Genomic DNA, 26938 nt, shown 5'->3' with positions numbered 1-26938 from the left:
TCGGCATTTTAAGTCATACACTTCTTAGAAAATTATTGGGGGATATCAAGAGTGCAGAATATTTTGCAATAATAGCAGACGAAACAACATAGCCACCAAAGAGCAATTTAGTATCTGTATAAGATTTGTTGATGCTTCGCTAGGGATAGAAGAATATTTTTTAGGGCTATATTCAATACAAAGTACCACAGCTAAGGCACTGTTTGATATTATTATCGACATTTTAAGACGATTTGATTTGCCTACTTCTAATTGTAGGGGCCAATGCTTTGACGGTTCAGCTAACATGCCCGGATTATATAATGGTGTCCAGGCAAAGTTTATGGAAATGGAGAAGAGAGCTGTTTGTGCACTCCCTTGCGCACTGTTTAAATCTAACACTACAAGACACTGTGAAAGCAGTTCCAGAATGTCGAAATGCATTGAATGTTATGAAGGACTTAATACATTTTGTGAGAGATTCACCTAAAAGATTAGATCTTTTTGCTCACCTGAAGGCAGATGCCTCTACAAATTTGAAACGACTCTGTCCTACAAGGTGGGCCGTAAGATACTTGGCAATTTCTTCAGTTTTGTCCAACTATACAGAACTTCAGGAATTTTTTCTAAACGTTTCAAGAAATGACAATTCAGACACTGGGGCCAAAGGAAACGGCTTTTTGATTAATATGCAGACGTATGATTTCCTTTTCGTGTTATCACTTTTGGTAAAACTGTTTGCTTACATTGATTCCGTAAACATTGCACTACAGTGGAAATCTCTACTCTTAGAGGAGGCCAATAAGATGATGTCCACTCTTGTAACTTCTATTAAATTTATGAGAAACAATTTTGAATCATTCTGGGGTGAAATAACTTCAAAATGTCGAGATACGGATGGGGGGACCAAAATTACCCCGTAGAAGAAAAAACCCTACGAAATACGATGACTCCATCAATTCATCTGTAGAAATATTCACTGAAGCATGTGACAAATATAGAAGATTGTATTATGAAACAATCGATACATCCATCAGCTTCTTGGAATCACGGTTCAAAACTCAATCATTCATGTTTGTAAATCAAATTGAACAATTTCTTCTTGGTGATAACAAACATTCATTCGATATTTTATCTTTCTACGAATCGGATATAGACAAAGAACGCTTGCTTCTCCACCGAAGCATGTTTCATGAGATTATCCAAAGTACTGATCCTGCGAATATTAGTTCGTTGGATGACATAGTGAAATACCGAAAACAGGAAAACCACTTGTTTGACCTACTGCCTGAACTAGTGAAATTCATACGTGTAGTGCTGACGATACGGATAACGTCCTGCACCGCTGAGCGATCGTTTTCTTGCCTGCGGAGGGTGAAAACGTATTTTCGTTCTATAATGAGGCAGGATCGTCTTAATGCCATCGCCCTTCCCAACGCCCATAGAGATGAATCGATGCGACTCGACCTTGATGTCATATGTGTCGAGTTCATATGCAGGAATGATCTGAGGAGGAGTACATTTGCCATCAAAAATTGAGGTATGTTTCTTCAACTTTATTTATGCATTTGTTTTGTACCACTACTGACCTATACTCAGACTGAAATGACATTGTGACTGACGTTTCAGCGAGTCGAGGGGTAGGGGCTAGTCGCCAGCCAATCGTAGTTTGCATGATTGTCAGCTGTTTTCATTTATCATTACCCTCACAATCTTTTTTTGTTTCTTGAAAGTTGTTATGCTGTGATGGGAGTTTCCCAAGAATATGATGTCATAACTCAAAAGGGAAAGAATGCGTGCATAATACACCTCTCTCCTTCAGCACTTGTGTTGTTCCATATAATTCTCATTGTATAGGTCATTTTAGATAGCTTAGAATTTAAGAATGTGATGTGGGAATTTCATTTCAGATTGTCTTGTAAGTAAACAAAGCAATTTTGTTTCAGTAACACTTCATTTTTTGGTTTTCCAAAGAAATATTTGGTTTCAATGGATTTTTTTATTTTGCTGTGTATGGAATTGTATAGTGGCGGTTTTTTTTTCTTTTTTTAAGGGTTAATCTGTAGCTTATTCCTCACAAACCACTCTGAAATCTTTTCATTTGTGACCTTCAATCAATACACTGGTGTCATCTGCAAATAGGACTGGTTTGGAGTGTCGAACATGTAGATGGAAACGGAAAGTTATCTGTCAAATGTAGTACCTAAAAAATGATTCTTGCCCTCCCAAAAAATATTTTCAAGTCGGCGCCTCTCCTTGCATTACCTTGTTGAAAGGTAGCGTCACGGATACATCGAAGACAGGGCACATCCACCGATCTTAATAGTTCATAAGTGTACAGCAAAAGCTGGCTTTCAAATTACATCCTATGCGAATCAGAGCTGATCATGTTTGTCGTTTGTCGTTTGTTGTTTGTTCTAGTCATGGTGTTGCCGTTTTAATGGCCAGCATCTATTAAGAGTTATGACGATTACTTTTGAAATAATAAACAATTTACTTATTTTTTTCATGTGCCTCGTTTTCATTTGACGGCCCCTTATAGGAAGGAGGGACAGGGGAATTACATAGCCTCTACCAGTTCCCGTACATAGGCTGTTGGAGTATAAGGGTGGTCCATTGATAGTGACCGGGCCAAATATCTCACGAAATAAGCATCAAACGAAAAAACTACAAAGAACGAAACTTGTCTAGCTTGAAGCGGGACACCAGATGGCGCTATGACTGGTCCGCTAGATGGCGGTGCCATAGGTCAAACGGATATCAACTGCGTTTTTTTTAATAGGAGCCCCCATTTTTATTACATATTCGTTTAGTACGTAAAGAAATATGAATGTTTTATTTGGACCACTTTTTTCGCTTTGTGATAGATGGCGCTGTAATAGTCACAAACGTGTAAGTACGTGGTATCACGTAACATTCCGCCAGTGCGGACGGTATTTGCTTCGTGATACATTACCGGTGTTAAAATAGACGGTTTACCAACTGCGTAAAAGGTCGACATCGTGTTGATGTATGGCTATTGTGATCAAAACGCCCAACGGGCGTGTGCTATGTATGCTGCTCGGTATCCTAGACGACATCATCAAAGTGTCCGGCCCGTTCGCCGGATAGTTACGTTATTTAAGGAAACAGGAAGTGTTCAGCCACATGTGAAACGTCAACCACAACCTGCAACAAGTGATGATCGCCAAGTAGGTGGTTTAGCTCCTGTCGCGGCTAATCCGCACATCAGTAGCAGAGAAATTGCGCGAGAATCGGGAATATCAAAAACGTCGGTGTTGAGAACGCTACATCAACATCGATTGCACCCGTACCATATTTCTATGCACCAGGAATTGCATGGCGACGACTTTGAACGTTGTGTACAGTTCTGCCACTGGGCACAAGAGAAATTACGGGACGATGACAGATTTTTTGCACGCGTTCTGTTTCGCGACGAAGCGTCATTCACCAACAGCGGTTACGTAAACCGGCATGATATGCACTATTGGGCAACGGAAAATCCACGATCGCTGCGACAAATGGAACATCAGCTACGTATGGTGCGGCGTTATGGGAGTAAGGATAATTGGCCCGCATTTTATCGAGGGCAATCTAAATGGTGCAATGTATGCTGTTTTCCTACGTAATGTTCTACCGACGTTACTACAAGATGTTTCACTGCATGACAGAATGGCGATGTACTTCCAACATGATGGATGTCCGGCACATAGCTCGCGTGCGGTAGAAGCGGTATTGAATAGCATATTTCATGACAGATGGATTGGTCGCCGAAGCACCATACCAAGGCCCGCACGTTCACCGGATCTGACGTCCCCGGATTTCTTTCTGTGGGGAAAGTTGAAGGATATTTGCTATCGTGATCCACCGACAACGCCTGACAACATGCGTCAGCGCATTGTCAATGCATGTGCGAACATTACGGAAGACGAACTACTCGCTGTTGAGAGGAATGTCGAAAGCGAAAAAAGTGGTCCAACTAGATCATTCATATTTCTTTACGTACTACACGAATATGTAACAAAAACTGGGGGTTCTTATTTTAAAAATCGCAGTTGATATCCGTTTGAGCTATGGCAGCGCCATCTAGCGGGCCAACCATAGCGCCATCTGGTGTCCCCCTTCAAGCTAGACAAGTTTCGTTCTTTGTAGGTTTTTCGTTTGACGCTTATTTCGTGAGATATTTGGCCCGGTCACGATCAATGGACCACCCTGTAGATGTAGATGCAGGAACGCAGTTGCGAGTGAGCGTGCCGGAGTCGGTTTAGGGAAGTGGCGCGAGATAGGAGGAGTGTCGCAGCGGCCACCTGCAGCCACGGTAGCGCGTCTCCTGAATGACGGCCGATCAATCACCGGGGCAGCCAGCCGGCCCCTCCTCCGCTACTGCTGCTCGTTATCAGCGGGCCGGAGGACGCGGCCGCACGCCGCACGGGGCAGTGTCCCGCCGGCAGCCGCGGAAGCAGCAGTAGCCAGCGAGGGCGCGTCCCACACCGCGCACCACAAGCCGACACCGAGCACCAGACAACAGGTAACGCTGGCAGCGCAGACTGGCCGACTACAATCCACTACCTCTAGTGTCTGGCGTGGCCACGCGGTTACTGCAGGACGTCCCACGTAAAAGGCCATACTGCTATTGTTTCGTGCATCGTTTAGTACGTCGAAGCAAGGTATTCGGCAGATAACATTTCGCAAAGAGGCGACTAGTTTGTTAGTTTTACAGAAATACATGTTTAGTAGGCCATGTCCCACGACGGTCTGTTAAAAATACAAGTAAAAAACGCAGCGTAACGAGTCGCTAAAAATTAAGGTCTTTGTTTTGTAAACAAAAAACACCTTCTCTTACTGCACAGTATTTTATTCCTGCCAGACGCGTGTCGCCCTTTTCCCCTTAAGGCATCATCAATGCGATTAGTTTTGTTTTGACATGCGTTAGACGGCCGCGGTGGCCGAGCGGTTCTTGGCGCTTCAGTCCGAAACCGCGCGACTGCTACGGTCGCAGGTTCGAATCCTGCCTCGGGCATGGATGTTTGTGATGTCCTTAGCTTAGTTAGATTTAAGTAGTTCTAAGTTCAAGGGGACTGATGACAGATGTTAAGTACCATAGTGCTCAGAGCCATTTTGACATGCATTATTTGTAGATTTTGAAACAGTTCACGTCTCTTCTTTTATATAAATAAGTGACTGCTTACGGTTCTTCGCGGTTTTGATTGGCATTTGCTTTTCCTCTCATATGGTTACAGCAGATGATGCTTTAAAGTGAAAAAGGCAAAACACATCTGGGATAAATAAAATACAGTGCAGCAAGAAAATTCGTATTTTGTTTACAAAACAACTATTTCTGTAATTTTCAGTGCGATAGGGTCCGAAGCTGCGATGAATTTTTTGAATGGTTTCTTGAAGCCTTCAGCTGCCATTTTCTTTATTTCCTGTACGATTGTACAATTTTCAAGTATTTTACGGATGATTTTTTGGCAACAGATTGTCATATACGTCGTTGCTCCTATGACATCACATCATGCTTATAAATTAGTTCGATGTGTTCACCCTATTTTAGGAGATCGTTACTTTCGACCAGTTTGCTCCTAAAATAGGGTGAACACCTCGAACTAATTTATAAGCATGATGTGATGTCATAGGAGCAACGACGTATATGACAATCTGTTACCAAAAAATCATCAGTAAAATCCTTGAAAATTGTACAATCGTACAGGAAATAAAGAAAATAGCAGCTGAAGGCTTCAAGAAATAATTCAAAAATATTTCTGTGCTTGCTGTGGAGAATGGCCTCGCGAACAAACTCGTTGTTAGGGTCTTCTTTTATTTGGAACGCGTTTCGCTGTTTAGCTCAGGCGTGTTGCTCTTGAGAAACCAACCGTGTCGAAATACTCGCAGTCGGGGCGTCTTCTTGTGGTCGCTGATGGAATTACACAGTGAAGGTGCATAGAACTGCAGATACTCCTAGTGCGTTGGTTTCTCAGATGCCGTGCACCTGAGCGAAATCCCTGATTTGCATCCTGACGGTACAGAAAAGCCTCCGTAATGCGTTGTAAACACCCGAGTTAAACCTCTGATTTGCAACCTGATGGTGGGGAAAAGCCTCCGAAATGCGCCATAAATAAACAACTTTTTAGATTCCTCCACAGTAACGCCAGAACAGGAGACAAGATGACTGCAAGAGTGATGTAAGTTACTGAAGACGTTCGTTGTGTTGTTACCCCACAGGTCGTTCTATTAGCAGGGTCACATTTAGATTATGTTTAACATGTATGTAGTAGGTGGTTGACAGACAGCCGTAGTAATAATCCAAGTGAATGACGTGTGACTGAACATGTACATGTACACAGGGCTTAGTTTAGTTATATAGCTTAAGAATAAGTTCTATCGTTTTGGTAATTCTATTATTTTTCTTGTAGCTCGTCACGTAATGTATTGTACAGCCCTACCACATCTTAACGCCTAGCTTTTGTATTGTGCAGATTTAGCCTAGTTGGTTAATACTAGAAATTTTTCCTAGACCCTCGAAATATTGAAGGAACCGACGTTTTAGCCAAAATTTGTCCGTAATAGTCTGGCTCGACAGCTGTCCTGAAAAGTGATGTCAGCGAGTCGTCTGCGGATCGGAGAAATCATTGTGGATACATGTGCTCCCCTAGGGTTCAGTCCTTTGCCCGTTGACTTTCTCCCTGTATATCGATGACATTTTATCTGTGTTACATTATTGTAACTGCCACTTACATACTGACGACATTCGGATCCATACATGTTTGATCGTACAAGGCTTAACATCCATTTTATTTCGTGTCTGGTTCAAGATACCGATATCAGATTTTCGGCGAATAGTACGCAGAGGCACACGTAATTTTGCTCAATTTTACCCTACCGAAGAGCTATACTTTTTTAACTGCTGTCGAAAGCTGTAGAAAAGAGGAGTGCAATAACATAACACTTGCTAATGTTGGCACTGAAATATTTTTTATTATATCCGAGAAATGTGCTAAAACTGAGAGGCAAAGCGGCCGAAATCAACTATTGCCGTGTAAACACTGCCAACTGAAGCCTTTACTCCTGGCTGCGTTGTTATACGCAGTAAGAGGACAGGCCTGAACGGCACGATGAAACGTGTGTCCTCTTACTCCACGAGTACTTTTTACCGCATAGCTAGGGAGTCAGCTGCGACTTTTTGAAATGGAACTTTGTACTGACTCCTACCGTATTAGAAGGGCGTTAAGAAAACTGTTTCAACTGTACGTCCGTACTCAAGTTTAAGTGACAGTTTTCGTCAAATCATGTCAACAGGTACAAAACAAGTGCAGCGGCGAAGCTTTCATGAAAACCCTATTTTTAGTGATATTTACATGGCACTTGCTGTTCTGGCTGTCTTGCTTTTCAATTTCAGCACATTATTCGGATGTTTCTGCGAAAAGTTTCAACGCCTCCATTAACAAGCGTTACATCATTGGCCTCCACTTCGCAAAAGCTTTTGAGTGCCATTTAACAAAGTATATCGTTCCATTTTTAAAAAATGTACTTGCTTTGATGTCTTGTTTGATACCAGAATTAAGTGAATTCAAGAAATAGAAAAAATTAACGTGTTCCAATGCGTACTAACATTTGCTGAAAACCACGTTCCGATATCTTGGGCCGTTCACGAAGTAATAGGGAATGTCACGTCTTCCGCGACTCCCCCTGAATAAGCGCATGTCCTAAAAAAATGCTTCAGTTATATCAGGTATAAATTATAAACTTTATTTAGCATCATGGGTACAAAACATAGAAGTAAGGCTTAAGAAGTGACAACTGTTCCTTATATCGGACAGGAAGATGTCTGTGAACATTTTCATGAAACAGTTTTTCTCAGATTCGTAAATGATATCCAGTTACCGTATCAGCAACCTGTAAAAGATCTCGGCATAATTTCCAATGATCAGCTAAACTACGAAGAACAGACTGTCACAGTTCCGGGAATTCTGTCTCTTGTCAACACGTAATTCATAAATTTTAAAGACTTTCCACGTAAAACTAAAAACTAGTCAGTCATTAATCCTACCGAATCCTTACTGTTATGATCGAGACTAAAGAGGCACGAATCGTGAAAACTTTATTGTTATTGTTCATATTACGAAAATGAAATATTAACTTTCATATTCGGTAATAACATCTTAGTACAATTCATAATACTTGACATATCTGCAAACTGTGTTGGATGCAACTACGCTATAAAGTTTATTATTACTATAATTGTTACTACTACTCTTCTTCTTTCATCATACTTTGGGGTACGTTAAATCAATCAATTTTTCATGTTCTGTGCCTTTCTTGTAGCCCAGAATTGTTTAATTCTTTCTGATCTTGTTTTCCTTTCTCCTTCAGGGATTTGGATGGAGAGTTTGGTTTTCATTTTTGCTTGGAACCTCTCCTTCTTGTCTTTGGTTTTTCGCTGTTTTATCCATGAACGTATTTTCTGTGTTTTGGAGTTCTTTTACGTCCTCCTCCGTTTCCTTAAACCAATTTGATTGGTTTTTTGTCGGGGTAAGAGTCAATTTTTTTTATTAATCTATTTGGGTTCGTATTGAGGATGTGTCCATAAAAATCAATTCTTCTTTTCCTCATTAGGTCTGAAAGTTTTTCGGTAGTTTGGTAAAGGGTTTCATTTTGATGTGAATTAGTTTGTTGCTGTAGACTCTAGGGTCGAGGATTTTTCTTAATACCTTCCTTTCTTACGTCTTACAATCGGACCTTGTTTGGTGATGGACAATGTTTCGGCTACATAGAGGGCTTCCGGTTTGATTACTGTATTGTAATGCCTTATTTGCGCTTTACATGACAGGGACTTTTTGTTATGTGTTTATCGTGAGTTGGAAGTCCTGTTTAACTTTACTTCTTCTAGGTTCCATTGCCTTTCTCTTGAGGGCATTCCAGCTGATCTATCCTCCTTGACAATTGAATTTTTTGACAATCTCAATTGTTTGTTCTCCCACTTTAATACGTTTTGATGGGTTTTTATGTTTGTCATTATCGTGGTCTTTTCATAGGCGATTACTGTTATTATTATTATTATTATTATTATTATTATTATCATTATCATCATCATTATTACCTATAGGTTGTGTGCTGTGCATATTGCAGTGTTAGCTCTCCAGTGAAGTCTGGTTAGATGTAACAGAGAAACCGAAACCCTCACTCTGTCAGGTGAAATAAATACTTATAACAAATAAAATAACTTGCAGTTGGGGAATTGATTGCACTCATTGTACGAGAAGTATAGTAACTGGCGCTTCCAGTCATAAAGATTCGTATTTTTAGTATAGTATATGATGCATTTCGACCTCTATGGATTTATTTTTAGTCCTAGTTAGATTCTTACACAAGTTATGATGTTATTGAGAAAGGTGACAGAAATGTTATTCAATCAGTTCAATGAGAAAGCAATAAAGGAAACTGAGAAATCTGGAAAGTGAGACAATAATTCTTCCAGAGTTGACAAACGACATGGAGTACCATTTGAGAGGAGTGGATAATAATTAAGGTTGTAAGAGGAACATCGTTAAAATTAGACAGTGGTAATGGAGTGTAGTCGAATTAAGACAGATATTGCATCAGATTACGTGGGGGCTTGATAAGGAATGAGAGAAGTGTGTGTGCAAAGTATAAGAATATACAGCTTAGCAGTAGCACAAATGTAGACGTTTGTAGCAATCGCAGATTATGAAACTTGTGGAAATGAACTGCGAAATGCTGATGTCATCAATAAAGAAATTTAATATTTAAATACAAGAAATATAACACTTTTGGAAAATACCCGTGAGGCGCCTGATCATTGTCGACGAGAGAGGGGAAGACTTTCCGTGCATAGCTATACGAGGTAAGTCGGAAATGTTTCCAATCTGAAACTGCTTATTTAACTGGAGCCAGATAAGACTTCAGATTAGCTTGCTGCTTGTGTTAGATAAGACGAACGGAACGGAAATTTATTGGTGAGATTACGAGCAACCGATTTGGAAGTGCTTCGTACAGGCGGAAAAAAACAACAGTCAGCTGACTGGACCCTCTGAAATAATCGGTTGGACAGAAGAAGAACGACGTGTTGCGTTTCATATAGTTCTCATAGAAAGGATTTATACGTCAGTAGACCCGGAAGAAGGCCACTGTAACCTTGGCCGAAACGTTGCTTTCACCAGTAATAGTTTTTTACAATATGACGCGGTAGCGTACCAGAAAACTTGTAGTTCATGATTCAGCGTGTCTGGGAAAGAAAAAATGCCTAATAAAGCTTGTGCAGTGCAGAGGTTTCTTGGTTAACGAATAGGTGGAAGAGCTTTCGACACATAGAGCGAACTTACGATCTGTAACAGACATTGCAGCCACATTAGCTTCTACAAAACACACTGCGCTTGTTGTAAAGGTATTTTGTCTTCAGTAAAGCAGATACAGCTGGAGAAGTGCACGTGCTCGAAGCAGTCCGGCAACAAAATAAAAAGTACCCATTACTTGGAAGCTTAAGCCACTATATATGGAGACCGCTAGGATCGCAGGTTCGAATCCTGCCTCGGGCATGGATGTGTGTGATGTCCTTAGGTTAGTTAGGTTTAACTAGTTCTAAGTTCTAGGGGACTATTGACCTCAGAAGTTGAGTCCCATAGTGCTCAGAGCCATTTGAACCATTTTGAACCACTATATACGTGAACATTTTAGGTCATGCTTTACCGTGACTGTTATTGACATTAAATGAAACAACAAGTTTACTGTTAGCAGTCACTGTTTATTCATCTCCACGACGCGTTTCAAAGGTTTAAACCTCCATCATCAGGCCTATTTACATTTGTTAGTATGACATTTGTGTGTATGTTGTGTTACGATTTTTTGGAGGAACCTGTGGCACTGTCTATTGGAGAAAACAAAACACTATTTCAGAAAATGGTTTTGGGTTTCTTTTGGAAAAAAATTAAACGGATATCTAACGGTAAACATAAAATAATTAAAATAGAGTACCTCCAGTGGTCACAGGTTCCTTTCGCTGTCGTAACACATCACATGTAGACTGTCAGACTTTGTAAACAAATATGGCGTCTGGAAATTATTGGGTGCAAGGATCGTATAGCAGAAGAGAAAAACATTATCGCAAAGTAGAAGTAATATACATCGTAACAGCAGCAACATTATTACAGAATAATTTAATAAGAGTTTGGAAGCGTTTGTTTTGAGTTGTCGGGTACATGCATAGGAATAAATACTTCAGGTGGTATATAAATCCGATTTTGACAAGACAGACTAGACAGTGCCACACACACACACAAATGTCATACTAACAAATGTATATTCATCTGATGATGGAGATTTAAACCTTTGAAACGCGTCGTGGAGATAAATAAATAGACTTGTAAGAGTAAACTTGTTGTTTCATTTAACACTACATATGTGCTTGTAATAACATGGTTTATTTTCAGTATCTCCAAGCTACAGAATATTCTTCTCACGAAAGCATCTCACCTATTTTGTGTGCTTTTGTTGGAAATGCCGTCATCTAACAGGCAGGAAACGGAAGAATGTGGCACAATTTTTCTGAATTCATGAAAGAGGCCATTTTGTGTTCGATAGCATCTAGGGAGAAAGTACTATTAGTTGTGAGAGTGTCGTCGACAACGAGGTCACTGGATATTGTGCGCAACCTGCGATAGAGCAAGGGTTGAAGATGAAACGGGCCGCTGTTCCTTAGAGAAACACTATTTTGCTAAACCACGAAAGAACGTATCTGGATAGTCGATCAGGGATCTGAACACTAAATGCGAGTGCGGTGCCTTAATCAGAGCGTCACTTGAGTGTGTATCGATTGGTGTTTCAAAATTATTGAGTAACGACATTTCGAGTAGTAACGAAATTTATTCAGATGATTAGGCCTACTAGTGATTTTACATGCTGGGGTATCATATAACCGGTCTTTTTATTTTTACTTATCGGAACATGTTTCGTATCAAATATTACATCCCAGCCGCCCACTCAAAAAATAACATTAGGTAATTAAGTCGCAGATAAAGCTCTGGGTCAATATGCTACCAGCTTGCTATTCTGGAATAAAGAGAACATTGTATCGTCCGGTGCGGCTTACGTATGGTCACTGCTGCAAAGTAGTTACGTAAGTTCTTCTTATTGCTTTTTTATTAAACTCGTTGTTTAAGTCCGTGTTTGCTTAAACAATAAATCCATTTGAGTATTTCTTCATGCACAAAATGCACATTCGCCTTTTTCTATACATTTCGTTCTTGAGTCCAGCTCCAGACTCCCAGTTGGCCCCCATCTCCGAGTGCAGCCCGAGCTGCCGACCTCGGCACCCACCACAGCCCTCTGCACCCCGCACTGACTGATGACGTGCTGCAGGTCTGACTTCAGGGAGATGTGCTGCCTCAAAGCAAAGCACGTGACTGCCTCTCATCTCGCGCTGACCAAGTTTCTCAGTGGTACCAGCAGCGCTGAAAATGCAGCCGACAGAGCCTGCTATCGACGCGCGAGAAACAGAGCAGCGCTAACCTGGCCGGTTGGGTGGGGCAGGAAACTACCGTATATCGAGATGGCTTAACAAGACCCCTTACAGCTAGCAGCGCTGTTGCCAGCTTTCAACTGCGAAGCGCATACGACTGCAGCCGGAAAGAATAGCCGTTTATAGAGCTGTGGCAACTCTGAGCCGTTGTCACAGAGATGTTTACAAAATCGTATTACGAGACTGGTTGAGGTAGGCGAGCCACAAATTACAAATTCACAGCACAATAACAAAAAAGTTATAAATAATTAAAAAAGCTTATCTTTTGCGGCAACTGACTCTACTGTGCCGGTGCTGAGGTGGAAACTGGTTAACATGTGGTGGTGATGTTAATGTGGATTTTGTTACTTTTACTGATGATCATGTCAATAGTTCTATCACATAAGGTCCAGGTGGTGCTGTGTGTGTGTGTGTGTGTGTGTGTGTGTGTGTGTGTGTGTGTGTGTGTGTGCAGACACGACATCACAGACAGCTGAAGAAAGAGCGTGTCCCTGTTGGTTGTGGTTGGGTGAAGCAGAGGTAGAGGATGATGTGTTGGCTGGAGGCAGTGGAGGCTGCTGACTGTCGTAGTAACATATAAGAACTTTAGAGATGTTGCGTGTATGGCATAGTTGTGTTTGGAAATATATTGGGGAGGTGGCTGGATGCTGAAGGTTTTATTGGGGAGTAGGATTTAGGAAGAGGATATATGGAACATAATATCATGTTAGAGTTAATTAAACACCTTCAGTTTGATTTACACTTGCGTGTCTTGGCATGGGAAAAAAATTAGTTCCTAGGAAAAAAAATACTTCATTCCATTGTGCCAGCGCGCTGCAGTAACCAGTTTGGAATTATTTCAGAATAAAAACAGTCTTGATTACGAAATTATTTAACATCAATGACTGTTTCGCCCTTTTGGGGCATCATCAGATTGTTTAAAAATAGCTGGAAATAAAACCTATCCCTCATAAAGCCATATGAAATGGAAAATGGACGCAACAGTAAATGGGTATGTAATCCATTCCTCATGATGGATGGATTACATATCCAATTACAGTTGCGTCCATTTCCTATTTTGCCCGCATCTCGTGGTCGTGCGGTAGCGTTCTTGCTTCCCACGCCCGGGTTCCCGGGTTCGATTCCCGGCGGGGTCAGGGATTTTCTCTGCCTCGTGATGGCTGGGTGTTGTGTGCTGTCCTTAGGTTAGTTAGGTTTAAGTAGTTCTAAGTTCTAGGGGACTGATGACCATAGATGTTAAGTCCCATAGTGCTCAGAGCCATTTCCTATTTTATATGGCTTTATGAAGGATAGGTTTTATTTCCAGCTACTTTTAGACAATCTGAGGATGCCCCAAAAGGGTGAAACACTTCACTGATACTAAATAATTTCGCAACCAATACTGTTTTTATTCTGAAATAGTTCTTAGGACTTCGATATTTATTAGAATACGGCGCACATGGCTACTGTAGAATACGTCAGGGGTGCTCAGATGAGTGGATAATCCGCAAGACAGTGCCAGCTATGTGTACAATACGATGCACCATTGCACCTTTACAGCAATATTACAGACGGTCACATTCAATGATAAGGATGTAATTACTGCTCCAGTAGTTCTCTCCTTGTCGTACTCTTCGAATTATGCTTTTCACGAATAAATTTGTGGGTGCTTATTGAAGACTCTTCTGCCACACAATTCGACATCATTTCAAATTCTAGTATGTGAAGAACTCTTTTTCGAGATTCTTGGCCACATCTCTGCTCAGTTTTTCGCAAGTTTCTGCTCGTGGCAATAAATTTATTCCATTTAGGATGACAGGTGTTCTCACATTTATTTGTTCATTCGTTCAGTTTTCTGAGCACTACATGCTGCAGCAGATTACACTAAATGTCCCTGCGAGTTCATGTAACAAGTAATGCTCCATCTTCAAGACTGAGTTGTGAACCGTAATCTGTGCTAAATCTCCGTTGTGGACACATTACGGATGATTGTATATTATTTTTGAAGGTTGGATGTGGCAGGCAGTTGCTTGTTACGAGACGTAAGCAGTTAACAAACGCGTGCATTACACACGTTACTTCAAATGGTTCAAATGGCTCTGAGCACTATGGGACTTAACATCTATGGTCATCAGTCCCCCAGAATTTAGAAGTACTTAAACCTAACTAACCTAAGGACATCACACAACACCCGTTACTCATTCAAGATCTCGTGTCACCTTCTATAAACATTTAAAACCATAGGTTCATCATTTCAGAATTCACGGTTTAGTACCCTGGTGTAAAGCCCGATGGTTTGACACTCCCGTATTCGATGTTATTTTAAGTGAGAGCACAATGAGAGCACAACGTAAGGCGTTGGTTGGGTAGCGGCCGTATCATTGATATGGCTGGTTACGAGTGGGTTTGGGCAACTTACAGTCTAGGGAATATGGATTATTTGCTTTGCAAGGGCTGCTGATGGGTGAAGATTCAAGGATGGAGCATTGTTTGCACAGGTGTTTGCTTTGCTTTTCCATATGGCGGAGGGGAGGGGGGGGGTTAGCGAGGTTGGTCATTGTAGATAACCCGCTTCTAAATGGTTCAAATAGCTCTAACAGTCGCTTAGACTTAGAACTACTTAAACCTAACTAACCTAAGGACATCAAAGGAGATCACACACACCCACGCCCGAGGCAGGATTCGATCCTGCGACCATAGCAGCAGCGTGGTTTCGGACTGCGCCTAGAACCGCTCGTCCACAGCGGCCGGCTAACCCGCTTCTAATTGTGGTATTTCGACAGTAGGTTATTGAGGGGTAGGCTGCGATAAAGTGTCAGTCAGTCGTTGAAATGATTGCCAGAGGAGGGTTGACACACGTGTTGCTACATCCGCTTTTATTGGCCGGTTCGCGCGTGCAGAATTTTGCATCGTTGAGTGCAGCGTAGGCCTCCCCTAGGCGACAGCGGTGGTAGCCGTGCTGCCGTTTGAGGGGATGGTACAGAGGGAATGCGGGGGTGGCTACAGAGGGGTTGGTACCCCGGGGTCGCCAGTCTGACTGACACCAGCAGGGGGCGCGCGACCGGCGGCGTTGCGATGTCTCGCCTTATCGCGGCCCTGCGTCCTCGCCTCACGCCTCGCCCGCTATCATCGGCCGCCTAAACGACCAATTATCCCGACAGCCGCCAGTCTGTCTTGTGCGATAGGCCAGGCGCCGGCGTCTGTGGTGCTGATCGGCATTCGCTTACAGTATACTTACAGGTTCCGTTCGATTTAGCGCACAACCAGTGGGCGTGGAGATGCGCGAACCGCCTAAAGGTGCATTTACAAGGGCCATGCTGCACGGTAATGCGTGGCCGCAAAAGTGTTGCCGCCGACGTTGCTGCAATGTTACTGCAACAGACGGCTATACTGCGATATGACGATGAGGTCCCATATTCCGAGGAGCGTAGGGGACGATGCGGGAGGTCCACACCGTCGACTAGGCAAGGTTCTAGTGGAGGTGGTTTGCCATTGCCTTCCTGCGACCGTAATGGGGATGAATGATGATGGTGAAGACGACACATCAACAGCCAGCCATCTCGAGACAGGAAAAATCCGTGACCCCGCCGGGAATCGAACCCGGGTCTCCCTGGCCTTGTTTTAGTTGCGGTTGTTCCTTCGCGTTTCCACTTCATAACCACATCACCATCAGTGACGTTAGGCAGATACAGAAGTGTTGAAATGTCCCTGAAGGACCTGTCACTCAGGTAACATCCAATAGTAATCCACGTTCCAAGCCACTGACTCGTCACCACGGACCCATCGTTGTTACTGCTTTTCTACTGACAACACAGTACTCCCTGCCTCGTTTTATACTGGCTGGTCGGCCTCTCGTGACGTCAAGTAATCATTTTGGTGTTATGTACGGGTGCTCGGATACCTTTGATCACGTAATGTAGTGTTACTGCATCCCAAATAGGTAATAATAGTGACATATAACAGTAACGGTTCTAATTATCGATGGTATGTAACGAAAAATAGGTGAGGTCTCTAGACGCTACACCCGGCCACAGCCCAGAGCGGGCGCAAGGGAGGCAAAGCCAGCAGACCGCCGGCCACACACTGCCGGCGCCCGGACGGCGTGTTGGGTTCGCGTGCTGGCACAGCCGTGGCCCGCCAACAGTTCTCTAGGCGCGGCGCCACCTCGCGTGTTGGAAAGCCACGTGTTGCGTATCTCGGCACGGTGTTCCACCACAGGCGCGTGCGGGCGTCCAGAGACCTCTTTATGGCGGCTCCAGTTTTACCTCCACGGCTAGAGTTATTTCCGTTTTCGGCAGAAATAACTCCGGCAGAAACATCCCTATAAGCAGGCAGCTCCCGATTACGTCACCACCGATGTTCCTCAGGAGTTGGACACAGCATTTAAATACATGGGGGCAAGTATGAGACGCAATATAAAGTCGAATAACACATAACATTATGCACGAGATGCTCCTTCCTTAGTAGGAGTCTTACACTTACATTGAATCCACGTACCCGATATTCCAAAGATTCGGGGTTAGAACTTATTCAGATCGTACAGGATCCTAAAATGAGCTGGTACGTTTTGAATGAACACCATTCATACGCGGTGATGGGAAATTAGGTCCCGTTAGTTGATGTGGTGCAATTTGAGATCGCAAGTTGGTAAAGAATCGTTGCTGGAGATCTGAGTCCGGGGTAATGATTTTCAGCACTCCAGGCATGACAGTTGAGCTGACCATCAAGGCTGAAAGATGCCTCATTCCTGAAAGTAAGCTGCGGTGCCATGCTACATAATACAACAGGCGTACACGAAGTAGTCTTAACACATTTTTTACTGGGCCAGTTTCGGTTGGAAAAATGCGGAATTCGTTGTGAGAGATCGTGGAATATTCCCGCTTCAAAAAAGGTTCATATGGCTTTGAGCACTAAGAGACTTAACATCTGAGGTCATCAGTCCCCTAGAACTTAGAACTACTTAAACCTAACTAACCTAAGGACATCACACACATCCATGCCCGAGGCAGGATTCGAACCTGCGACTGTAGTGGTCTCGCGGTTCCAGTCTGAAGCGCCTAGAACTGCTCGGCCACAGGGGCCGGCATTCCCGCTTCAGCTCCTATAGTTTCATAAATTTCCAGTAGATGGCGGAGCTATATGTGTCCTTCAAAATGGCTTCTGTAAGGGAGGCGCGATCCATCAGAGAGCTAACGTTGAGTTTCTTTTTGTGGAAAACCAGAAAATCGCAGATATTCGTAGCCGCTTGCGGAATATCTACGTAGACCCGGCAGTGAACAAAATCACAATCGCACCATGGTCGCACAGACATGTCCGTTCTGCCGCGTACCGGCCTGCCGCACTCAGCCGTTGTGACTCCTGCAGCTTGGAACTTCAGCGTGTTCGTCGCCACAAAAATGCAAACGAACTTCTCCTTCTGCGCGACAACGCAAGGCTTCAAATGTCTTCGCGGCCGATAGGAGCTCACGAAACGTCATTGGACTGTTCTTCTTCCTCCTCCGCCATACAGTCCAGACCTTCGCGGCTTCCAATATTAATTTGTTTGGCACAATGAAAGAGGCATTCCGCGGGAATCAATACGTGAATGATGTGGGCGTTATCGAAGCACCAAAATTTAGGTTCCCACATCGATCACTGGAGTCGTACCATGCCGGCATACAGACCCTCCTAGTAAGGTGGCGTAAGGCCGTCACATTGAAAGGAGATTATGTTCAAAAATAGGGTTCTGTAGCCGAAAGAGTGGGGAATAATATGGCATATTTGAATCGTAAATAAAATCAACCTGCTTTTCAGAAAAAAAACGGGTTGCATTACCTACTGAGCGCCCCTCGTATGAATCTTTCCCAACAAACCAATTAAAGTAATTACGTTACTCGGCCGCTAGTTGACCACTCCTAGAAAGAAACGGCGATTCATTATTTGGAAAGACCGGCACTGACTGATGTATGTCTGTGTCGACAGACAAGGTATCGGGTCACAGAACTTAAAAACTTAAGAACGTGAATGGGCGATGCTAATAATTTGTGAATCCTGGCTCCGATGGGACAAATTCTAGAGGAAAAAGGTGGCCTTTTTTGTGTCACAGTATGACACGAAATAGCCATGTTACTGTAGCATGTGGAAAGCCAGAACTGTGGTATCGATAGCTACGATGCTACAGCATGCACCGTTCTTAGGTTGGCACTATGAGATCGGAATATCTTCGCCGACGACAGCGTCCTCTAGCCGGCGCTGTGCAGGTCTCAGAGTGCCGCTCGACTTTCGCTTCAACTCGTTTGGTATAGAGACTGCACTACTTACGGCGGGTCTAAGTCTTCGCACCTACGTGCTCATCTGTACAAAGTTACGTATGCCTCTGTACATATTCATGCACCAGTAGACCCCATTTACTTACTTGCAGTACCGACGTGTTTCACCTCACCTGCTACTACCCGCTTCCTTCATTCGGCGAACCTTTAAGTTTTCAGGAGCATTCCAACGCGCCGCCTTCCAGGCGGGATACAAAAAGAGCGACGTGATGTCGATAGCTGAAAACACTATAGAAAATATTACGACGACAAATTACGTGTGATAAAGTCAGTACTGATGTACAAAGCCAGAATCGTCGTAAGCAAAAACACATACAATCTACCAGAACGAAATTTCAGGTTTAGAACGCGAGGTAACAGCGACATTTACAAATCAGCATACTGAGGCATCAACGACAGGACAGAAACTGGTAATCCAGCAACCGGACCGGTATTTACTTTCTGTAGCGAACCAGCTGACACCCACTTGTGACATGTATGCAGCTGCCGCAGGAAGTGAAACTGACTGTTGCACGGATACGATCGCCGCCACACGATGGGTCAGTTTCCACATCGCTGGAGTGGTGAAATATTAGACTCTCTTCCTGAAGTCGCTGTGGTGAAGTTGTATACTGACGTCGTAAACTTCCTGTTATCAGACTTGTCTTTCGAAATTCTCTACAAAGCAATTAATGACGACGGTACTACTGTTGGAAACATCAGGAAATATTATCATGAAAACTGGAAAGACGGCTTAGTGAGCCAAGATAGCTCACATACTTTTATCTATCATGAAAGGCTTTCTGAAAGCCTACTAGTGGAAAAACAGCGATTTTATTGGCTGTAAAAAAAACATTGGCGTCTGTCACTCTGATTTTAGTTTCGGGAAGTAGTGTATCAAGTGCTGTTTTCATCTACCATGGCGTTTTTAAGGGTGATTGCAATGCGTAACCTACTGCGTTATTCTGCTGATAGTAAAATTTCTTGTTTTACGCTTATGTTGTAACACCCCACCCGTCAGCTGGTTTTGGCGTGTGTTCACCCCAACTAATTGACTAACAGATCAACAGAGGGTGCAAAACTGCCGCAATATCGGATAACGCAAAAAAGTAATAAGGCCCTGTGTCTCCCTGACTGAACGGCGGTGGCAGTGTTGACATTAATTTATTCAGAATTGATCACTTTTAATTAAAAAGGGGTGCACATTGATGTTATATTCAGCTATTGAACACCAGATGCAAATGTTGAACACAAAATTAATTAAGAAAGTGACTTGAGATTTCAACTACTTGATTGAAAACAGATGCAGTCGATTAGCACAAATTTATTTTAACTCCCGACCTTCAATCATCACATTACAAGACTCTCCTATCAGGCAGTGGTAATAAATTGCGTTTGCGTGGAGTAAAGCGCGATAACTCAAAAGTAATTCCTATCGACTGACCCAGGCGTAATGCGAAGTGCGAGAAGATTTCTACAATACAAGGCCCATGAAACCCTCGTGGAAACTTTGCCGACGTGCTCCAACAAATTAATCAGTGGCCGGAGCGGGCGCAATATCACCGAATACAGCGTGGCAGAGCGGCGTCGTTGTGTGGACGCCGGCCGACCTCGTGGTGCTGCAAGGTTGCGCTCGTCTGTTCACCCCTAGCTATCTTGTTCAGTACATAGCTGAACCAAAACTTTCTATCTCCAAGCTCAATCATTACATTTGCTAAGTCCTAAACTGCAGAGATGCTCACTCTTTCTCAGGCAAGCTGGGTAAAGAACGCTACGTCCGCACTCTAGGCAAGCTGGGAACGGAAGACCTCTGCGGGGACATCTCCCAATCCGCTCTTCGCCTCGGTTTCCGCTCCAGCAAAATCACTTACGCCAATTGCAGCGCAAGTCGCGTTAATTATGCGTCGCTTCCCAGCGCTGACCAATGCCTGCTCTGGGAAGTGAACAAATTCCCACAAAATTTCCCTTCCTCTCAACTTCTTCTATTTTGCTTCTCCCAGGCCACCCATCAACGTTAGCGTCTGCACAAACACCAATTTTTCCAGAATTCTTACTCCCAGGAGAGTACTTCAAATTCCTCGGTCCTACGTTTCCATCAGAGGCCGGCGTATTTCATTCTGTCGCTCTTCACCTGATTTACTTCAGACTCTGTGGACCGCGAATTCAGCGTGAAGTTGCTATAGTCACGAACACACATATTTTGACCTCAAAGCTCCATCGTAGGTTTGCGCGGCTTTCCCTGAAAACAGGACGACGGACATTTATCAACAGGCGTACAAGTTCTCCGCCTGCTTCTCGGTACAGCAGCGTGGTGTCGGGGTCAACCACCCACGCTGTCACTCATCTTAAGGCGGCTGGAGGCCGCACCCCGTTACCGCTTTCTCAGAGCTTGAGCCGCCCCAAGCTGCCTGTTGTCGCTTCCCTTCACCGTTCCCCAGCCAGCCAGCCACGGTCAACTCTAAATACTTCCCTGGGGTAAACTAGCGTCCAGTAATTCGACTCGTTTCCACAAAGTTGTCATGTCGTGTGAATTACTTTAAAACCATGACCCGATATTAATTATTCCAATACGTCCATACTATACCCTCTACAAGATGCATTGTGCCTTGTCAGTCATTTTGTTCAGCCCTACTGCTCGCTCAACGTGAGTTAGGTGATCTTTAATGACTTCATGTAAGGTGCATAGTTCTTGCCATCTTACAATGTAGTGAGTCCCACTTATTATGCTTCACTTACATATTCACATTTTCTTGGAATTTTACCACTTTTATCAGATATTTTTAATGCATTATGATTTAGTCATTGAATTTACAATGCACTGACTTATTTTTGTGTTAAGTTATTTTGGTTAGATATAATAACATGCACATGTAATTCCACATAAATTGGAAATTTCTGACATGTGCATCAAAATCACGATTTAAAGCCGCCTGTTCTTAATTTCATCAAAAGTTTTCAATCGATTTAGTAACATCCAAACTAGCAATATTTCTCCCAGTCGTATACAGTGAATGTAATTTTGTTTGGCTTATTTCTGAAACAAAGCTGACGTCTCTTAATAATGTGTAGTATGAAAGTTTTTAAATTTTCCCTTAAGGGTGATCGTCTATGTAAAAGGAATTAACACGTTTGAATACTCTTTTCATCTCTATATCTAACGGATAGGTTGAGCAGCAATTTGCGATTGTTTGCAGGCGACGCCGTAGTGAGCTGGAAAGTGCCGTCGTTGAATGACTGTAGGGGGACACAGGATGGCAGAATTTGATGTGGTGAATGGCAGCTTGCTCTAAATATTGGAAAATCTAAGTTAGGCGGATGAGTACGGAAAGCAATACTGTAGTATTCGAACACAGTACTGGCGGTGTGCTGCTTGACAGGCACGTCTATAAAGTATCAAGACGTAACGTTACAAAGTTATATGTAATGAAACGAGCCCGTAGGATCCGTTGTTGGCAAGGCGAATAGTCAAATTCTGTTTATTAGAAGAATTCTTAGAAAGGAGACCGCGTATAGAACACTTACGCGGTCCATTCTTGTACTGCTCCTGTGTTTGGAATCCCCATCAGTTCAGTTTAAAGGAAGATATCCAAGCAATTCAGAGGCTTTCTGTAAAGTTTATTACCGATAGCTTCAATCAACAGGCAAGGGTTACGGATGTGCTCCGTGAAATTAAATGGGAATCCCTGAAGTGAGGAAGACGCTGCCGTCCGTGGTGGCCGAGCGGTTCTAGGCGCTCAGTCCGGAACCGCGCGATCGCTACGGTCGCAGGTTCGAATCCTGCCTCGGCCATGGATGTGTGTGATGTCCTTAGGTTAGTTAGGTTTAAGTAGTTCTAAGTTCTAGGGGACTGATGACCACAGATGTTGAGTCCCATAGTGCTCAGAGCCATTTGAAGGGGACTGACGACCTCAGAAGTTAAGTCCCATGGTGCTCAGAGCCATTTGAAGCCATTTGAATCATTTTTTTAGGAAGACATTAATTTCGCGAAAGTTAACTTTTCGAGAAAGTTTAGAGAATCCAACTGCCGCCAGTACACATCCCTCGTAAGGATAAAAAAAAAAATCAGGGCAACTACGGAAACATATCGACAGTCGTTTTTCCCTCGCTCTGCTTGTTGATGGAAGAGGAAAGGGAATTATTCAGAGAGGTACAGGGTACCCTCCACCATGCATTGGATGGTGGTTTACAGAGGATCTATGTAGACGCTGATGTAGATGTAGTTCCACAAGGCACTAACTGATCGAAAGTATCCGGACACCCATATCTAATGCGGAACTGACATCAGATTCACGTGAGCAGAACCTTCCTCCTCCGTCATCCGTCTCCACCCACTCGACCCCCGACCAAGTATAAAGGGAGGCGGAGACCAGGATGAGTTGGTCGGGAGAGCTCACTGACTTCGAACGTGAACTAACCATTGGGTGCTCCTCCAGTGGTACTGGACGATGGATAACTGGAAACGAGTGATTTGGACTGATGAATCATGCTATATCATGTATCAGTCCGACAGAAGCCTTAGGTTTGGTGAATTCCCGTTGAATATTACCTGTTATCATGTGTAGTGCTAACAGTGAAGGATGGAGAAGGTGATGTTACGATATGGGGGTGCTTTTCGAGATTAGGGTGTCGTTCCCTTACTGTACTTAAGAAAACGCTAAATCCGAAAGCATATAAACACATTTTACAGTACTGCATAAGTGGGGAAATAATTCAGATAGCATTATTGTATCAGTATGACAATGTACCCTGTCAAAGCAGCACCCGTGAGGCAAATTTGTGGACCGTAACATTCCTAAAATGGAGTGGCATGGTCAGACTCCCGAATTGAATCCAGTGGAACACCTTCGGGTTGAGTTAGGGCGTCGACTTCGCCCCAGACCCAGCGTGCAAAATCCCTACCTTCTCTGGTTTCGACTCTTGGGGAGGAATGGGCTACCATTCCTCGAAAGACGTTCAGACATCCGATAGTGTCCCCAACAGAGTTCCAGACGTCATAATGGCACGGGATGGACACACCCTATGTTACTGTCCACAAACAGGTGTCTGGATACTTCTGATCAGTCAGTTCGTATGTCAGTGAGTCAGAGTTTCCGTCTTCTGTATTTATGTTTAGAAAATGAACTCTATTTTCACTAATGCACATATAATAACAATATTACCAAGTCATTTTGTATTATACTCGTATATTTCAGCCAGGTCTCACTTGTGATTGTTTTTAAAATGTTTAAATGTGTGTGAATTCCTAAGGGACCAAACTCCTGAGGTCATCGGTCGCTACACTAACACACTACTTAAACTACACTACTGGCCATTAAAATTGCTACACCAAGAAGAAATGCAGATGATAAACGGGTATTCATTGGACAAATATATTATACTTCAACTGACATGTGATTACAATTTCACGCAATTTGGGTGCATAGATCCCGAGAAATCAGTACCAAGAACAACCACCTCTGGCCGTAGTAACGGCCTTGATACGCCTGGGCATTGAGTCAAACGGAGCTTGGATGGCGTGTTTAGGTACAGCTACCCATGGAGCTTCAATACGATACCACAGTTCATCAAGAGTAGTCACTGGCGTATTGTGACAAGCCAGTTGCTCGGCCACCATTGACCAGACGTTTTCAGTTGGTGAGAGATCTGGAGAATGTGCTGGCCAGGGCAGCAGTCGAACATTTTCTGTATCCAGAAAGGCCCGTACCTGTATAGAGTCCTTACAAGAAGACAGAGAGTCTACATAGACTTCGAATCACTTTCTGTGAAAGACTATACAGTTGTAAACAAGTGTTTTAAGTGTTGCGACCTAGGACATACGACTAAAACCTGCAGAAAAGCCGACGTCACGTGTGCCAAGTGCGGCAACCAAGGACACAAGCGCAGTGAGTGCAGGTCCGCGGTTTGCGTCTGTATCCCCTGCAAATACAGAGGCCGCGTCTGCAATAAAACAAAAGGAGGTGATTGTCAGACCTATAAACAGCTGCATGACCGGCTCCTGGACAGTATAGACTATGGCAGCTAAAATCAACACACACGCAAGAAACACGAACGCCCAAAGCCAATCACCCAAAACACATAAATACAAATCACCGTCAACATTACAGAGAAGCTACCAAAGAGCAATTTCCTGGAGAAGACAAATGAATCTTCTGCCGGAGAATTACGTCGATAATGAACCCATCCCGCCCCTAACACACTCAACGACGTTACAGGATAGCTGCATTAATACGATAGAATATATAGATGACATGACAATCTGTGGTTCCATCCACTACGAGGTGGCAAAGCAAATTAAAAGACAATTACACCACTGGATAAACTTCCAAATAACATTAATGCAGAGGATAGATGAGTTGGAAGATGAACTTACATATATTGTGCACAAGAAAATGTACAAACAAAACCGACATACTCCCTCACAATTTCTCCCAGCCGAAGTACATCACACCACACATACACAGGATGAACACAAACCAGAATCATCATCACATGGAAAACCCTACGACACACGTAAATGTGAACAGTACATCAAACCAGTCAAATTTGTCTCGGGAGGCACTCTTCACCCCGGTAAAATGGAACAAGGAACAGACAGGCATGCAGTCCCTGAATCAAAACACATCGAAACACTCAGGCTACAGACCAATACAAAACTCAAAACTACTGGACCCAGACTTATAAAAGTAGACCAATTAGATGAGGACAAATCTGAGGGAGAGACATGTGACATTTGCAACGATGTCAACGTGCGTCTAGCAACAACCTCCACTCCAAACACAAACAAAGACAACATAACATATACAGTCAGTCCCATAAAAATCACCACCATCGCCGACACCATGCCAGCAAGCACCACCAACATCAGTGAAAAACGTGTGAAGGCAAACAGCATTGAAGAGGCGTGTGACAAAACGAAAAGTAACCGTGTGACATCCCAAAGAGGTCTTAAAATGTCCCCCAATCAGCGGCCAACACCAAGCCACAATCCGTCCAATACCACCTCAGAGACCGCAACAGAAACCAGCACCAACAGCAAGCCAGCTGCACCTAATTATGATAATTTAGAACTTAACTTACTTTTAAGTAGGCTAGAGAAAAAAGAGATACTGCAGACAGCGCAGCGGATGCTACTTAGATTGTGCCATCCAAAGGGAGATTCTCTCTGTTTTCCAGTAACTGAGCAAACAGACAGAATCATCCTAAAGACAGAAAATATTCCTACATCAGCAGAGCCGCTGCTCGATCTCATGCTCCAGGTCTGCCTGCGCAGGTCAGAATCTTTCGACTTGGACAAAATATATATAGATCATGTAAGAGCACACGGACGAACATATTTTGATTACTCACAGACTGGCAGTAAATGTTTTGTACACGTAAAACACCCAGAACACATAGACAAAAAATGAATATCTTACAACATAATACAAAAAACAGTACGACAGTCAGTGCGGAAATCCCTAAAATAGCACTAGACCTGCAGGCAGACATCATGTGCTTACAAGAACCCTATAACAGAAACGGGCAACTGATATGTCTACCAAAACATGCTACCACAATAACAGGCAGCAATGACTGTAAGGCTGCAATAGTAATTCTAAATAGAACTTATAACATAGTTAAGGTAACACAGTTATGCAATCAACACTTGGTTACCATAGAGATAACTAACGGGAACGTCACATGGGTTATTGCATCCATGTACGCCCAATACAGCCATCAAATACAGCCGTATGCAGACTACATCAGAGACCTAGTAATGTATGCCAGAGGCAAAAAATTAGTGATAAGTGCTGACATTAATTCCAGATCGACCCTCTGGAACTCAGACAGAACAGATGACAGAGGACGCATAATCACCGATCTAATACAAGAAACACAACTACATGTAATGAATACGGAAGGACCTATACCAACATATGCAGGGTTCGATGGTACGAGCAGTAATATCGACTTCACGCTAGCAAATAATGCAGCAATGGCATACGTAACAAACTGGACTGTACACGACAACATAACCAGTAGTGATCATAATGTCATAACATACACACTAACTCACACTCAGAACACAATGACCAAATCACACACCAGACACTTGCTGTTGCACAAAGCAGACTGGAACAAATTAACGGAAATTATACAACGACACGATCTACAAAACATC

The 26938-nt window shown here is 43.3% G+C and overlaps 1 long non-coding RNA gene across 1 annotated transcript in view; it reads left to right on the top strand.

Moving 5' to 3' along the window:
• The first annotated feature begins 4421 nt into the window (after positions 1-4421).
• The window catches only part of LOC126473860 (uncharacterized), a 753914-nt gene continuing 731397 nt past the window's right edge, over positions 4422-26938 (top strand). Inside the window, exon 1 of the long non-coding RNA XR_007586532.1 lies at positions 4422-4507. This is a non-coding gene — a long non-coding RNA (uncharacterized LOC126473860). The remainder of the gene's footprint in view (positions 4508-26938) is intronic.

This window comes from Schistocerca serialis, chromosome 4 (genome assembly GCF_023864345.2).
Source record: "Schistocerca serialis cubense isolate TAMUIC-IGC-003099 chromosome 4, iqSchSeri2.2, whole genome shotgun sequence".
NCBI classification, from domain to species: Eukaryota; Metazoa; Arthropoda; class Insecta; order Orthoptera; family Acrididae; genus Schistocerca; species Schistocerca serialis.
Note: the sequence above shows the minus strand (reverse complement) of the source record. Positions and strands in the feature narration are given on the sequence as shown.